This window comes from Triticum aestivum, chromosome 4D, assembly GCF_018294505.1.
Source record: "Triticum aestivum cultivar Chinese Spring chromosome 4D, IWGSC CS RefSeq v2.1, whole genome shotgun sequence".
Classification (NCBI taxonomy): domain Eukaryota; kingdom Viridiplantae; phylum Streptophyta; class Magnoliopsida; order Poales; family Poaceae; genus Triticum; species Triticum aestivum.
The window spans coordinates 507,951,160-507,962,643 of record NC_057805.1 but is presented as its reverse complement, the minus strand read 5'-3'; the positions used below and the strand labels follow the sequence as shown (position 1 = coordinate 507,962,643).

General features: G+C 55.7%; 1 pseudogene; it reads left to right on the top strand.

Moving 5' to 3' along the window:
* Window positions 1-502: 502 nt before the first annotated feature.
* On the top strand, window positions 503-1,099 carry LOC123100683 (zinc finger protein 2-like; annotated as a pseudogene).
* The last annotated feature ends 10,385 nt before the right edge of the window (window positions 1,100-11,484 follow it).

Genomic DNA, 11,484 nt, shown 5'->3' with positions numbered 1-11,484 from the left:
AGAGACAACAATGCCATCAATGGGAAGATGAATGCATTCGGTATCATTTTCCACTAGGATAAAAGCTTTCCTGGTTCTTTCTTACATGAAAAAAACGAGGCAACGCACGAAATGAAGGAAGAAAGCAAAACACCAATGGAGAAACAAAACCGAAACATTAACGATATCAATGCGGAGATGAATGGGAACATTCACAACCATTTGGTTTCATTTTCGACTACCACAAAATATTTTAGCTTCTTTCTTATCATGCATGAACGGGCCACATATATGGGATTTTCCTAGGAATTATTGGATATGACAAATGAGCTAAAGCCCAGTAATTACAAATGGGCACTCTTCCGTTGCGACCGCCGTCAGCGAATGAACGGCCGGTGGGAGGCGTGCGGGGTGTCCGTCCATCGGCTACAGTAACGAGATCCTAAATGAACAGTGCAAGCCCGTTAAGCTGTAGTATTTAAAAATCCTTTGGTTAGCACAACAATTTGCGCGGTGAGTTAGCTGTGGTGCGCTCACATATAGACGACGGTAAGTCCATGACTAGAATGGAACAGCCGAGCAGTGAACAGGAGGAGCTGAGCCTGGAGCTCACCCTCCGCCCAATGGCGCCGGAGCCCCGCGTCGGCTTCTTCCTCTGCGTGTACTGTGACCGCAAGTTCATCACCTCGCAGGCGCTCGGCGGCCACCAGAACGCGCATAAGCAAGAGCGCCGCGTCGCCAAGCGCCGCCAGCAGACCGCCGCCGCTGGGGAGGGTTTGCCGGCTGCGGCGCGGGACGAGAGTCTGCCCTGGCCCAGGTACGCCACAGTCTCGTGTCTGCGGCTGGGACGGCTGCTGCTGGTGGCAAGGCGCACAAGCACGGCAGGAGCTGGACGGTGCACGGCCCCGTGGACGACGTCGACTTGTCTCTCCGTCTATGATCGGTCTGGAAATTGGTCGCCGATCCCCATATTCACTAGTTGACCGGCAAGCATCCCCTAGCTCTTTCGGTTTCGGTACGGTATGTCTGTATGTCAAAAGTGGTCTTTGGTGACTATGTGCATGTGAAACTGCTATGTTTGTGACTGTGTGCTATCAAGTTAATGATTTGCTTGTCTCAAGCTCGAGTGTGTTTGATTCATATATATGTTCTTCTTTCAGTTGAGTTTCTCTTATGGGATTCCTTGCCCAAAAGGACAGCTTGGTAATTTACAACTGTTCACCTAGAAGGCAAGGGGATTTTATTTCTTCTTGTTGTTTTCACTCTTATGCTAATATACTTTGTTGTTGTTTGCATTGTTTGGCTTATTCAAGTGAAATATAGTACTATATATGCCATGCGAGAATTGTCTCACTATTTCAAACTTAGGTACTCTCTTCGTTCACAAATATAAGATATTTTGGATATTTTAATATAAACTAGATACGGACTAAAATGAATGAACAAACACACTAAAATGTGTTTGTATATATTCGATCACAAAAAGTAAAAACATCTTATATCTCAGAGGGGAGGAAGTACTGCTGTACTTCCGTAACAATCCCCCATCGATCACGAGATTGTTTGGGAGAGTAATATATGCTCTCTCTCTCTCTCTCTCTCTCTCTCTCTCAATCAGATGAGGGATTATGAACATGCCGGCTAGATAATTATGAGGTCCGTTGGAGCTTAGCACACCTTGTCACGACACTAGTAATAGCATGTACGTGCACGGGCCCATGCCATCCGTGATTGGCACAAGAATTCGCCGGCCCTCCACAACGAGCTTTGCTACATCAACGGACAATTACGGGCTGGTTACGGGATGAGGTTGAGTTGTCAAACAGTTATTAGATTAAAGGGGGAGGAAGGGCCCCACCCACCTGAAAATCAGGGGGGGGGGGGGGGCAAGATTAGTTTGTTGGAAGGGGTCCGTTGCAACCCCGTAATCAGTCCGTGCGTGTAGCATTTTTGCTCCACAACCATCAGCATATATGTTACTGCATGGCACGTAGCTACGTGGTGTATGTAAGACTCTACATCCAGGAAATCATGAATTGCATTGCATGCATGCATGCATCAAGTTACTGCCCCAACCATTGGCAACAAAAAAAAGTTACTGCCCCAACGCCAACTGAGTTGTCGACCCCATAATCTATCACCACCACCAGGACAGACGCGAGTAAAGGCAGGCTAGCTAGGACTGCACCATCTTTGGCGCGACTCTACCCAGAGGAGGCCACAGGCCTGCATCGGCCGGGATTTCTTTTGCCCCGCATCAGAGACCACATGCCTCGTGCAGATCGGTCGCCTAGCATAATTGGCAAGGCAAAGCTTTCCACTCCTAGGCCTCCAAAACCGGCCGGACAACGCCAATTAAAACGACCTGTCGGCTCTCGCTCACCAGTCTTTTTTTTTTGTCGAATACCAAGTGAAGCTCGAGAAGTGTCCAATATCATTTGTTTCCCGCTGCTCCTGAGAGAATCTACTGTACAAAAACCCACTTGTCGAGTTTCTATATATCTCCGTAACAATCATGCAGTACTGTCCTTCTTGGCAAAGAGAATTGATATCGTTGATCACACCGACACAGCCCAGCCAGCCCGTGGTGATCATGAGCTTCGAGGCCAGTAGATCCTCAACGAGTACCTTGGCCTCCACGCACGCATATGCCTCGAGCACAGCCGGATCTGCTAGGAGATCAAACACTCATCACAGAGGATCACGTACGCCCAATGCGCCCTTGTTTAACGCCCTCGCCACGGCACCTCGCCTTGGTAAACACCGACGGTGGAGGGATCCATCTCGCCCGACACTTCGCAAGCCATGCTTCACACCACTCGAGACCACGTTCAAATCGTCGAGGTGCCACATAATAAACAAATGAGTGAATGGCGGCCTCTAGAATTTTTCCTCGTGAATTGCCTTCCTTCTTGCCCACCAGAATTCTCAAAGAGCAACAAGAACACCTATGAATTGATCCTTGGTCGGAGAATTTCTCAGACCAAAAAGGCAAAGCTTTGGGTCTGGCGTCTCATCACTATATTTTTTTTTCGAAACGGAGGCAAAAGATTTGCCTCATCCATTAATTAAGAAGAAGTTTAGAGTTGCTTTTACAACGAAAAGCAAGGAGATTTAAATACAAAGCCAGTACTCTCCCGGCATTATGAGACCCAAATGTTTGGCTCCTGCCATGACCCAAAGCTTAGCCTCCCGCTGAATGTTGAGTAATAGGACGGACGGCAGAGTAGACTTGTGTTGGAACACCCTAGCATTCCTTTCACACCAGATAGTCCAACAAGTTAACATGGTGAGGGAAGCGATGGCTTTCCGGTGTGGCACGCCGACGCCCGACATGTTGATCCACCAATCGTGGATGGAACGCCTAGTCATCTAAACCGAGGTGTTGATGAAGTCTAGATTGAGCCATCCCTTGATCATCCCCCAAATTCTAGTGGAGAAGCGACACTTGTAGAATAAGTGATGAACGGTCTCGCCCGTTTGTTTGCAAAGCGGGCAGAGCCCACAGTTGGGCCACCCCCTTTTCTGTAATCTATCCGCCGTCCAGATACGGTTTTGAATCGCAAGCCAAGCGAAAAATTTCATCTTGGGTGGCGCCCAAGCCTTCCAAACCGCGAAGTGCATGGACGAACGAACCGTCCCAAGAAGTTGCGCCTTGTACGCAGAAGTGGCGGAGTAAGCTCCATCAAGAGTGTGCTTCCAAGTAATTGTGTCCTCCGTGTCCTCCGATATAGGAATGACTCGCAATCGAGCCCACAAGGTGACGATCTGCCGAATGTGCTCCATGGTCCAATGGTCGGGAAGCTTAATTGACGATAGCCATTTGTCCTCATGCATGGCCTCCCTAACAGTCCAATTCTTGCGTTTGGACGCCTCGAAGATGAGAGGGGCGATGTTGGCGGGCTTATCCCCATCAACCCAAGGGGAATCCCAGAAAGGAGCGCGTGCCCCGTTGCCTATGGTGATGTACGAAGATGCATAGAAGAGATCTCGGTCCAGAATATCACAAGGGTTGGCCATGCCCACCCACATCTTGGAGGGCTCCGCCCATTCAAACCACAACCATCTCAATCTGAGAGCTCTCGCGAATTTGGTAAGATCAAGGATCCCCAAACCTCCCAACTCAGTCGGTCTGCAAACCAAATTCCAGCTGACCTTGCATTTCGCCCCTGTTACCTTGTTTGTGCCAGCCCATAAAAACGCCCTCTCAATCTTGGTAATATTATGTAGTGTACTCACCGGCAGTTTGAGAGCGATGATGTGGTAGATCACCTGGGAGGTGAGGACAGATTTGACAAGAGCTCCACGCCCAATGGAGGTAATATTTTGCCCATCCCACGGCACCAGCCTGGCAGCCACCTTGTCCTCAAGGAATTGAAAGTCCGCCGCCTTCAGGTGGCGGATTGACAGTGTCAGCCCCAAATACTTGATGGGGAAGGAGGTCCAAGCAGCGGGAAGCGCGGAGAGGGTCTCATCCAAGTTTACGTTCCCGCACCGGATAGGAACAACTAAGCTCTTTTGGAAGTTTGTACATAAACCTGTAACCTTCCCAAAGTGATTCAGGATGAGGGCGAAGTTATCAATGTCCTGCTTGACCGGGGCCATGCAGACGGCCGCATCATCAGCATAAAGGGAGGTGCGGAAAATTGCACGACGCCCCTTAAACTTGTGCAACAACCCGTGCCTGGTGGCAATGTCGAGGATCTGCTGTAGGGGGTCAATGGCGAGGACGAACAACAGCGGAGAGATTGGTCTCCTTGGCGGAAACCACGGCCATGCATAATGAGGGGGCCGGGCACGCCATTAAGCAGGATCCGCGAGGATGAAGACCGGAGCAGTGCAGTGATCCATTCCCGAAACCGCGGTGGGAACCCCCTCCGTTGGAGGAGATCAATGATGTACTCCCATCGCACGGAGTCAAAAGCTTTGCGGATGTCAAGCTTGAAGAGAAGCGCGGGGGTCTTGCTTTTGTGGAGCCGACGAGCAAGGCCCCGAACATACATGAAGTTGTCGTGAATGCATCTCTTTTTGATGAAGGCACTTTGCGCGCTGGAGATGAGGGCATGCATGTGAGGGCTAAGTCTGGCAGCGAGGACCTTAGCAATAATTTTTGCAATGGCATGAATGAGGCTTATCGGTCTGTAATCAGAGATCTCCTCCGCGCCCTCTTTTTTGGGTAGGAGCGCAACGTTCACTGAGTTTAGCCACTGCAAATTGGCCGAATGCAGATTGTTGAAACAGAGAATGGCTTGCATGATATCGTGCTTGATGATAGGCCAACATTTTTTGAAGAAGGCACCAGTGAACCCATCCGGGCCGGGGCCTTTGTCCCTCGGTAACTGATTGATGGCCTCTCGAACTTCATCCTCCGAAATTGGATCATTAAGATCGGAGAGGTCGTGATCATGAAACACGAGCTCCTCCCAGTTAAAGTCCACAGGATGAGAGCTCTCCTTCCCCATCACCCTGGTGAAATGGTCGTGCATCAAAGCTTCCTTCTGCTCATGCCCAGTGATCCATCCATTGTTATGTCTGATCCTATGAATATGATTCTTGCGACGACGCGCGTTGATCCGCCGGTGAAAATATTTGGTGTTGGCATCACCCTCCTTAAGATTAGAAACTCTGGCACATTGCTTCCTCCGTGCACGCTCCAGGACCGCCAAGCCCACCACTCTTCGCTTAAGCCTGGACCGGAGGTCCTGCTCGGCAGCAGACAGGACGCGGTTCTCTTGAGCGATGTCAAGGCGCAAGATCACTAACAGGGCAGCATGCAAGAGAAGCTTAGCACGAGGGAAAAGCTTTCGGCTCCATTCAGCCAACCGCACTCCGGTTTTCTTGAGCTTATGGAATAGCCATTGGTAAGGCTCAGCGTGGTTGCAATCCTCATGCCATGCGTTACTGACAACATTCATGAAGCCCGGCATGGAGACCCAAAAATTCTCAAATTTGAAGGAGCGGGGCCGCCGAGGGCCACTGTCATCCGCAAGGAGGAGAGGACAATGATCGTATAGCGACGAGGAGAGCACATGAAGGACGTGAGAACTGAAACTGAGGTCCCAGTCTGTATTGCAGAAAAAGGAGTCAAGCTTGCAAAGGGTAGGGTTGGCACGTTCGTTGCTCCAAGTGAACCTTTTGTTCTGGAGTTGTATCTCGTTGAGCTCACACTCATGGAGAGTGTTGCGAAATCGGTTGATACGGCTACGGTTGATGTTTCGCTTGTTCTTGTCCCGAGCCCTGTATATTTGGTTAAAGTCGCCTAGAACCAGCCACTTCGTACCCGACGACGGCTTTTGAGCAAGAAGTTCGGAGAAAAAATCGTTCTTCAGAGAGGAGGCCGTGGGGCCATAAACGGCCGTGAGCTTGAAGGAAATGTTGGTGGCACGGACTAAGACAGTAGCGGAAAGGCAAAAGGTAGCAGCAACAACATCTGAGACCTGCACAGCCTCGTCATCCCAAAGAAGCAAAATGCCTCCTCTAGTTCGCACAGCCGGCCGCTGGGCAAAACTCTTGAGCCTAGCTCCCCCAAGAAAGGCAGCGGTAAACTGATCCATGGCAGCAAGTTTGGTCTCCTGGAGACAAGCCAAATGACACGAAGTGGCAGCAATAGTTTCATGAACGGTAGCACGACGATCCGGGTAGTTAAGGCCCCTTACATTCCAGGAAATAAAATTAACAGGTTGTCCTAACATTGGAAACCAAAAGACCCAAAGAACACAAAGCATCAGGAGGCAAGGCTCAAGCCACAGCCTCCTCATCGTGGTCCAGCGCAGCAGCACCTCCATGACTGATGAGAGCCTCTTCCACGCTAGCAGCATGAGCATCATCAATCTTGAAGAGGCCTCGCAGCGCATGCATGATATTTTCTGGCAGCTGGTCTTTGAATTGCAGCTCGAACTGATCCAGAGCCCTGGCAGTTACGTCTTCTCCGTCGCGGATGATGCCGATTGAGCGACAAACCAGCCCCTGCGCCTCCTTTGCCATAGATATGGCAAACCCCACTTTTTTCTTAGCTTGCACCCTAGCGCTGATGCGGCGCAGGGAGAGACCACCCTCGGAGGAGATGGTCATCCCTGCAAGAGTTTTGCGCCGCCTGGAAGGAGCTTTGACCGGAGAGGAAGTAGGAGACGGGAGCAGTGCCGGCGCCCTGGGCACAAACAGAGGCTCCAGGCCAGCAGGAATGACGCCCTCCCTGGCAACAGCCAGCGGCGTCCTTGGTGTTGCTGCAGAGATGACAGAAGGCGTTGGCGAGTTCCCAAGCCCAGGGGGTGCGAAGGAGACGGCGACGGCAGCAACAAACAAGCCGGAGAACACAGGCTCGCCACCACAGGGCTGCCTGCCGCAACCATGGCCACCATCGCAGCCACAGCATCACCAGAGTGGTCGTCAGCACGCCTGGAGCTCATCGGAGCAGGAAGAACCGAGGTGGGCGTCAGGGGAGGGGACGCCGGCGGCGTCAGGTTGTCGCTGGCGTGGCTCCGCACCGAGCGTGGCGACGGATGCCGAGAGGCAGCGCGGCCACGGCCAGCCTCCGCGGTCTGCGCCAACACCACATCAGCGACAGTGGTGCCTCCTAGCCCAACGGTCTGCACCAGCGCCGCCACGCACTCAGCAGCGGCAGGGGCTCCTCCCTGCCTGCGACGCCCATCGCGGCCGTCATGGCGATCCCCGCGGTGGTCGTCGTGCCGCCTCTGGTCGTCACGACGCTGGTCTTCATGCCGACCACCCCCACCCCTCCCGTCTCCAGCAGCGCGGGAGCGACTCCGAAAGATTCTGCCCGCCCAGGAGCCGCGGTCGTCCTGACGACCACGCTGGTCGTCATCATCTCTGCGCCCATTGCGGTCTTCATGATCGTCATCGCGGCGTTGGCATGTGCCACGGGAGGCGGGGGAGCTGTGGCTCTCCCGCGGCTGGCGCTCCTCGTCGATGATGCCCTTGTCCCAGTCGTAGCCCTGCCGCCTTGCACTTCGAGGAACATTGCCAGCTGCATCAGGACTGAAGTCTTCCAGGATGTCGAGGTGGATCAACACTCTGTCTTCAAGTCCGTCTAGCCCCTGAGCAGCAGGGGTGGCACCGCCGATGGGCATCCGGCCAGGCCAGTCGTAGATCGTGGACCACATCACCTTGGGGATGGCCGACGGGTTGGTCGTCCACGCCCAAAGGCTGACCATGGACGCATCCTCCTTCTGCAGAGTGGCCACGTCAAAGTAATGCACAATGGTATTCTTACCCAGGATCTTGCCAATCTCCTCCTCCCCCCAAGCCTGCAGGGGGACATTCTCCAAGCAGAGATGGACATGGTAGCGCATCTTGGCGACGTTGGAGTGGGCATTGGCACGCCATTTGGTGGCATGCATGTCAAGGTTGCGGTGAGGGATGCGGCCCCTGGCGGTCAGCTCGTCGCGGTGGTGAGGGTGCCAGAAGGTGACCAAGAAATCTTCAGGGAAGAACGGAACGTCATTGAAGTAGCTCTTGGCGATGTTGGTCTCCGCCTCGATGGCGCCCGCGATCTCCGCCACACTGACCTGCGGCCTGTTGCCGCCCAGCCAGATCAGAGCGGCGTTGGAGGACAGCAGGGCCGCCTGCATCTCCATGGCAGGCGTGGAGAGGAGCACAACGTGGCCCTCCTCCGGACGGGAAGCCGCATCCCCGATGCGCGACATCACAGCGTGGTCGGCCGGAAGCGGCGGGGGACCCGGGAGGCGGACGGGGGCCAGCCTGGTGGGCGGAGCGGAAGGAAGCAGGGGACCAGCCGGGGCGCAAATCGGCAGAACGGAGCGAGCAGGAGGGCGAGGGGGATTTTGCTGGTGCAGGCGCCTGAGAGAGCAGCCTCGGACCATATGGCCCTGTCTGTCGCAGTAATTGCATCTCACCGGATCCCTGCACTCCCAAGCAAAATGCCCCGCTCCTCTGCAACGGAAGCACACCAACCCATCCCGCCGCTTGAATGCGCGTAGAGGAGGCCGCTGGGACTTGAGGGACCTGGGCAGGGGAGTTGAATCCCGACTTGAATGCGGCGACGAGCGCCACCAGTACGGCGGCATAACCACTTGCCAGGCCGCCTCGGGGCGACGAGGAGGCGAGGCAGCACGCGCAGCACCGACCGCCGAGGAGCCAGCAAGACTTGAATGCGCCCACCCACGGAAGGCAGACGCAATGGGCGCCCCCTCCCCGGCGCGACGGAATGGGGGCAGCAGAGGCGCCCCCCAGAAGCCCCTGGGGAGCGGTCCCCAGGCCCAGGCGGCGACTCCGGCACAAAGGACCCATCGGAGCCAGACCGGACCGGCCTGGCAGGCGACTCCAGATCTGAACCCGACCCAAGGCGGGCTAGCAGGATAGGGGGCGAATGGAACCCCGGAGGAAGCCTGGGAGAGGCGAGCGAACCACCCGGCCCCCAAGAGGACGGCGGGGCGGCCGACCGGAGGCAGTGCGCGGCGGCGGAGGTGGATGCGGTCGCCGGGGTAGCGAGTCGCAGGAGCGTGGGCGCGTGCGGTACATGGGTGACACAATATTGCCATCTCTCATGCACAGGCGCTTTTCGCCAAGCTGGACTCTAGTAGTGAGTGTCTCGAAGAGTCAATGGTGGCACTGTAAATATAAATATAGTAAACAACCAAAGTTGCCATCTGCCTCCTAGCTCTCCTAAACCGTATGTAGGAAAGAACTAGTCGGGAAATGCGAAACCCCAGGCGACTAGGGTTCCTCCCCCCGCTCCTCCCCGCCGCCGGCGGCCCCCCTCCCCTCCCGCCACCTCCGGCCTCCGGCCGCGCGCGTCGCGCCCCCCTCCCCTCCCCTCCCCGCCTTGTCCGCTCGCGCAACCCCCCCCCCCCCCCCGCGGGCGCCGGGCGGACCCCCGCTTCCTCCTCTCCTCCAGCCCCACCTCCCCGTCCTTCTCCCCCGCCGCCGCCGGCGAGGTCCGCCGGGCCCTGCCCGCGCGGCGCCGGCGGAGGCGGGCCGTTCTTTCCCCGCGCGCACTTGGGGAGGCGCGGGGGCCTCCCGCTGGCGGCGATGCAGCTCGGCCTGCAGCGGTGCGGCTCGGCGGCGGGCCTCGGGGTCCTCGGTGCGGCGGCGCGGCCGTTGGTCGCGGGGCGGCGTGGCGGTGCTGGTGGCCGGTGGCGCCCGGGCGGCCCAAATCTGGGCCCTTTCGGGCTCCATCTGGGCTAGGGCGGGCCAGCGGCTCGGTGCGCGGCGACACTGCTCCCTGGTTGGCGGCGAGGAGGCGGTGGTCTGCGGGCGGTGGTGGCTTCGTCGGCCGGCGAGCTGCAGCGTGACGACAGGGGCTGTCCGGACCCCTTTTCGGGTCCGGCCGGGCCTTGGCGCCTGGCAGCCCCCTTGTCCGTGCGTCCGGTCGGCTCCGCGGTGGCGGTGGTGGTTGTCCCCTCACGTCGGCGATGTTGCGGATGCCCCCGTGGCCATTATCTCCTCTCCCGTCCTCCAGGCCTCGTGTCGGTGACCTCAGGGAGACGGCGAAGTTGATGCGGTGACCGTGGTGGCACATGTTGGTGGGCGGCGTGATGGGTGGTGCACTATGATTCGTCTGGGGTGGTGGTGGGGGTTTGGGTTGGGAGAAATCTCTGGCGGCTCGTCCGGCCCCGACGCGGCGACGCCTGTGGGTGCCGCCGGACCTTCCTGAAGGGCGTCGGGTACACCCTCCCCTCATTGCCCCCCGCGTACCGGCGGAAACCCTAGGACTAGTCCGGGCAACAGTGGCGTCGTCGTCGCCTCCTTCTTGAAGGTGTTGCTTGGTACGCGGCGCTTCGGAGTGCTGGGAGAGTGGTGGTACTTCTCCGAAGGGCGCAGCGGTCGCCGGTCGTCTTCATTTCGTTGATCTGCCGTTGTTGGCATTTGTTTCTCTTTCTTTTTTCTCTGTTTTTTTTGGGCTTATCTGTGCTGCGGCCCCAGCACCTATCGTTGAATGTATCGGTGATTGCTTTGTAATACAAAGCGGGGGAAACCCTTTTTCTTAAGATCTACTCGGGCACCAAGCAACCATACGAAGCTTCGAAGGTGCCGTTACTTTCCACAACCTTTTCTAGTTATTCTCAAGTTCATCACCATTAGAAGGTTCAGTCCTCCCTTCCAGCCAACTCTCTTGTACCTACTCGGTCTCTATATTATTTTATGCGCCGATCTAACCATGAAAACTCCCGAATTCTCATAGCACCGTGCTCAAAAGTTCTCCAAGGCGATGTGACTAATTGGAATCTATTGCACTAGATCAACACCAGACACAAGCTTTTGTGTTTGTATGGCCTCTAACTTCCACTCCATTGTCGCTGAGCACATGTGCTCTGGGACAATCACTGGGGGATTATCAGAACTTGCACAAACTGGCATCAAGTCAAAGTTCCATGGTAACCACTTTTCATCCCACACATTGGTCGCACACCCATTTCTATTCTTCCTATCAATCCTTGTTTGAGCATATCCCTTCCCTCACACAACGACCTCCGAGCTTGTGATGAATTGCATCCAACGCTTGTCGAGAGAAGGTCTGAGTTCTGG